We start from the raw sequence: 6,126 nt of genomic DNA, 5'->3' as shown, positions 1-6,126 counted from the left end.
TCAATTCTAACAATCTTTATATATTTAAAATAATTTTGGGTCAAAATAATACGGAAAACGAGCGAGCTTTATTCATTTGAACGAAAAGAGTATTACATACTCCAAGAAGTATTTATACACAAAAACATCCAAATCAATGTCAACTAATATTGAACAAAGAGAGTAGCTTTCAAGGATTGTGAAGAGAGGCCAATTTGCTTCTGAAGAACGGTCTTCTAGATCTTAGCTGCAAAATTAACATCAGGAATTCGCAACACCAAGTCTATCTTGTCATTTTGTGTATCTAGAAGTATAAAACTACTTAAAAAAATTGTGCGTACTTGCCAAAATATATCCTTGAATTTTGCGACTGAAAGAAAATGAGGATGTCCCTGAGTTGTAAACTGTTCATTTTTTCCAGATTCAATATTTAAAGCATGTGCCGAGAAACAATGAAATTCAAGACCGGCAAAACAAAATCATACTTTAAGCCCTCGTTTGGTAGACTGGTTTTTAAAAATATATTGTATTTTGAACTATATGAAAAAGACAAAGTTTTGACAAAAAATCCTATACATAGAACCACAAATTGTTTTTTTTCTATAGCTCAAAATACAACATAATTTCTACCAAAATTTTGTTCAGGATATTTTCTGGACAAATGTGAGTTTTCAAACCTATACATACAGCCACTATACTTATTCTCGACTTCTTTAATACAGTAGATCTGGATTTTCTATAAGGCTGGTGCCAATGGAGGCGGGAGCGGGGGCGGTACCGCCCGGTTTGGGGCGGGAGTGGGGCGGGAGTGGGGCGGGACGCTAGGGCGGGGCGCTGGGGCTGGCGCCGGCCGGCTACCGCCCGCGTTGGGGGCGACAGCGAGGTGAGAGAGGGGCGATAGCGGTGCTAGTGGGGGCGGTAGGGAGGCGATAGAGAGGAGAGAGGAAGTGAGAGATGGCACTATAGCCCGTGCACTGGTACCGTGGGGTGAGAGTGTGGTGAGAGTGGGGGTGAGAGCTGACGTGGCGAGGCTATAGTGTGGTGATGCATTGGCACCAGCCTAATAATACAGTGCACAATGACTAGTTGGTGGTGTAATGCCATGCATGGGGCAGGCATCATTGCGAGAGACGCGCGCGACGCCGACCCGGCCCACACTTTGCCATTTCACGTGCATGCATTCGATTAGTGCCCCAGCCCCATGATCAGATATTCACATGGAGCTAGTTTAGTACTACCTCCGTTTCAATGAACAAGAGGCACACGTATTTAAAATGTACTACCTCCGCCATGCCGCTCTTGCATTCTCGCCTGCCACACAAGATCTGCTTCTTCAGGTGGTTGCTGTCCAAGAATAGGCTCAACACTAGAGCATTGCTCGCACGCAAGACCATCATCGACGATAGCTCATGCCCGCGCTGCACCAACACACCAGAGGACCGCCACCACCTCTTCATCACCTGCCCCGCCACCAGCGAAGTATGGAGCAAGATCGGCATCACTGACATCTCATTCGATCAGGATGACCTATGGACTCGCAGCCGCCAGGCCATGCTTCACCACGACATCTGCTCCTTCGCCATGACAACCATCATGTGGAGAATCTGGGATGCTAGGAACTCACTAATTTTTAGGCAACAAAATATTACTTGTAATCTTATTATCTCTAGGATCATGAGGACCTAGCCCTCTGTTCCCATAGACTCCGTAATAGTGATCACAAAGCACATCTGGTGCTTTGGCGAAACCACCTCTCATCTTGTACCATGTAAAATGTTCTCCAAAAAAGAAATGAAATTCAGGTGGGGATCCTCTCCCCCCGGTGACCGTTTCAAAAAAAGGTACTTTAACTGAAAATTTTGAGGAATTTTTTTGATTGCATTGTACGTAATCAGTATTCTTGGATTCATATTAAAAAGAATTTTTCAGTGATGCTAATTTTATACCAATAATCTTTTTATATTTAGAGTAATTTTTTATCAAAGAAAAAAGAGGCAAAAAATGATGCCTTATTCAATGAAATAGAGGGAGTACTAATCGAGTCTTGCAAAAGAATTAGTGCTAGTCCTAATCCAAGATCAGACGGCGCCAGTTTAGTTGGTTAATTTTCTCATTCTGCCACTCGATCGAGAGAGAAAGAGAGAGTGTGTGGGGTGGTAAGGGCATCTCCAACGGGGCAGACCCAAATGCAAAAAGTCGTCCGTTTGGGTCTTCCCGGACAAAACCTGCTCCCAACGGGGCAACCCAACCCAAAAACGGACAGCAATAAAGTCCGGCGCGACCCAAACCCGTCTTAAATTTGGGCGGACTTTGCGTCTGTCCGGCTGACTCTGGACTGCTCCGGACGTCCGTTTCTATCCTCCAGCCCCACACTTTCTCTCTCCTCTGTCTTCTTTTTCCCATGGAGATGACCGGCATAGCCACCGGATTTTGGCTGGCCTAGCCAACTACCGCCGTCGCCGACGCATGGAGAACGCCGTCGCCGATTCCTCACTTTTTTTCACCCATGCCGGAAGTTGCCGCTGCCAAAACGAGCTCCGGCGGCAAACCTCGTCGACGGCGACGCGCAGGGCGGCGGCGAGGAACAGGGCCGCGCCCACGGCGGCGGCGAACGGCGGCGACGAACAGGGCCGTGCCCACGGCGGCGTCCTCGGCTGCGCACGGAGCAGCGCCCGCAATGACGGGGCAGCGCCCCGGCGGCGAACGGGCGCGCGAGCCACGCCGCCGCAACTCCCCCCACGCCGCGCGCTACGGCTCCGCCGGGGCCGCGCGCCGCAGCTCCGCCCACGCCGCCCCACGCCGGCCGCTCGCCACGCCATCAGAGCCGGCCGCCCCGCGAGGTGCAGCTCGGCCAGTGTCGCCCGCTTCAGCTCCGCCCGGGCGACGCGGAAGCTCCGCCCACGCCCTCGCCTCGCCATCGCGCCGTGCCTTGATGCCGTCCGAGCACGACTCGCCGCGCGTCGGGGCGGCCTCGCCCTGCAGCGCCTCGCGGCGCCTCCACCCGAGGCCTCGCCTCTTCTCTCGCTGGCGCCATGGTGGCCCGCAGCAGAGCTCGTCGTGCTGCGCGTGCGCGAGGCGCCGAGCTCGCCGTGCTGCGCGTGCGCGAGGCGCCGAGCTCGCCGTGCTGCGGCGTCCGTGCTTGGCCGCCCAGCGAAAGCAGCGACCCAGCGGAACGGGCCTGGGTGCCAGGCGAGGACGCGGGAGACCACCGCGGCGGCGGGGGCGCGCCGGTCGACGCCGGGGCCGTCCCAGAGGAGGTGGGCGTCGTCGAGGACGAGCGGGCTGCTGCGCCATAGGCCGTGCCAGCACCGGGAGAGCGCGTCCGTGCGAGCGCCCAGGCGTGAATAGCTGCAACCTCCACCGCGCTCAGCTGCACGTCCATGACCTGCACGCTCCGCTGCGAGCTCCCGCACGGCCACCGCGTCTCCTCCAGCTGCACCTCGCCTGCGCGCTCCGCTGCGAGCTCCCGCACGGCCACGGCCAAGCCCGCGATGGGGCCAAGCCCGCGGCGAATGGGGATGGCGGAGGTGGACCTGCGGCCCGGCGCGGCGAGTGCGAGGGCGACGTCGGAGGCTCGAGGCCGGCGAGGCGCTCTCTCTGCCCGCCCTGGCCTCGCCCGCCACGCCGTCCTTGCCGCGCCGCTGCTGTCGCTCGCAAGCTGCCGTGGACGCAGGTGAGGATGGTGTCCGGTTGGGTCGTGTGTGGGGTTGGGGAATAAAAATAAGAACGGACGTCTGTGTGCGTCCGCGCGATATCCGCGTGTCCGCGGGACGACCCAAACGGATGAAATACACTGTCCGTTTGGGTCGTTGGGTTGGAGATGCCCTAACTCATAAGTGTGGCTTGTACTTTGTGCGTCAAATACTTCTAGGGTCGTAGAATATGTGGGGTCGGCGACAAAGAATGGCGTGCAACAGATTGGTACAGAGTACAAACGAGCTCGTACTGTAGTGTGAAGTATGTTTGTCCCCCAAGAGTAACTGCGTCGCATTACCGATGGGAGATGTGGGCCGGTCCGGAGAGGACGGCGGAACAGTACTAACGACTTTGTCGGGTCAGGCAACCACCCCTCTAGCCTCTACCAAGCCATTCCATCTCGATCATCAGCTTCCTAGCTAGCTTAATCAGCTCTCCATACATCAATTGTGTATTTTTTCTTTGACAAATCTAACCCCTAGCCGAAACAAATCCCTCTGTCCGCCCCCTCGGCAAAGCTATTTCAGAATCTGACCCCCCAAGGTCGTCGGCATTTAGAATGGGTGCCGAAGTTGTATGAACCTGCGCCAAATGAGAGTTTCCCAGCAGGAAAGAGCTAAGTAGCTCGGCGCCAATCGCACTAGCACCAACCTCAGTTCGACGCAATGCGGCTTGGCACCGGACGATCTTGGTGCACAACTTCAGCACCGTTCTCAGCAGTTATTCATGTGGTCAAGCGACATCACAAAAATTTGGTAAGCACCATAGGTTCTAGCTATGAGTACACAGTTTTGATCCAGTAAGTACTATCAAATGAGTAAATGACCTCACTTAGCCTTGTTTGCCTGTTATTTTGGCCTTTTGACATCGCTTAGTGCCAATTCCAGCTCCGCCATTGGCTGAGAGGTCTGATTTCGAAATAATTTTGCCAAGAGGTCAGACGAGGGATCGGTTTCATCAAAGGGATAGATTTGTCAAAAGGAAAAATACACCAGTTTTTCTCTCAATCTCCCTGGTATGTGCATCCTTTGTGACCGAAGCTAGCTAGGCCTCATCCTCTCCCTTTGATGATCTGCAAAAACACGTCAGCACCACGTCAACAAACGAACATGCCACGTGCCAAGAAAAAAAAAGTAGTACTAAATACAAATATAGCAGCCACAAATGTGTATCATGTCAGCTGTTTGACAGAGGGTTCTTGCGTGCCTCGTTCTCGATCGTGTTTTTCTTTTTGACCAGGAAACCCTGGGAAAAACCCTACGGTGTAATTTTCAATTAGATCCTCGCATCGTTTATTTGTGTGCACATCCAATCCAGGGACTGATGTGGACTTTTTCTCTCAAGTAGGAGTAGCTAGGGCGATCGGAGGCCGGAGAAGTTTTTGCACGATGCTGTTTTTTTTTCAAAATGGGAGGAAAGCCCCAGCGTCTGCATCAACAGATGTACACAACTTTTTAATTTATGTTTTTGCATGATGCTGTAGACGGAGCGTAGCGTTGGTGCAATTTTTCATGCTCCACCTGTCGGTTGACAGTAAAAGCGAAATATACTCCATGTATGGAACTAAAATCTGCCGTACTTGAGTAGCAAGCTAGCTTGATCTTCTTTTGAGATGGAGATTGGTAGGGGAGGATGATGATGGGCCTTTTTTACCCCCACAAAAATGAACTTTAATTGTTTATTTATTTCGGAAAATAAGGTTTCAGTGTGACGCGTCAAAGAATGTGCTGGATCCGGATGGGATCCAAGAAAGATTCCAGACATATTTGCTCAGAACACCATTTCTTCCTGCCTTTTTTTTCCCAAAATATCATTACGTTGGGACTTGGAAGAACCATGCACGTGCCACCTGCCCATGGTAAAGGCAGACGAGCCAGATATGCCTGGTGCGAACTCGAGAAAAGGCTTCAAAAGCACCATGTATAGATGTAGGAGACCGTGCCGTGCTGCTATGAGCGCTATGTTTTTCAGAGTTACGATTCTTTGTCCAGCTTTTTCTTTTGCTTTCAGACTCATCACCTCGCATATTCCGATCACTCTGATGGATCATGGAGAGAAGCCAATGCGCCACTAAGTAGAGGTCTTGATTCTTGTTATTGTTCTTTTGATAGATTTTTGTTTCTTCATTAGTTGTGCAATTGAGAACGCGCGTTCTCGGGAATTCGAGTTAATAGCATAAAACCACCACTTTGATGGTGAAATTTACCATGTACCACCACTTTACGTTGGCGGAACAAAAAACCACCACATTTTGCTAGAATTTTTCCCGAATACGCTAATCAGTAATTGGAAGAGAATTGACACGATTTCTGACTTGCCGACCCCACCCAAGATGCTGACGTGGGACTTCACGAACGGAATGAGGGGACGGCCGTTAACGAATTCCCGTTAAGCATATGTGCGTTCTGCGATGAATAATAGTACAGTAGTACTCTTTCCGTCCGGCAGTTA

Source organism: Lolium rigidum, chromosome 5, assembly GCF_022539505.1.
Source record: "Lolium rigidum isolate FL_2022 chromosome 5, APGP_CSIRO_Lrig_0.1, whole genome shotgun sequence".
Lineage (NCBI taxonomy): Eukaryota > Viridiplantae > Streptophyta > Magnoliopsida > Poales > Poaceae > Lolium > Lolium rigidum.
Note: the sequence above shows the minus strand (reverse complement) of the source record.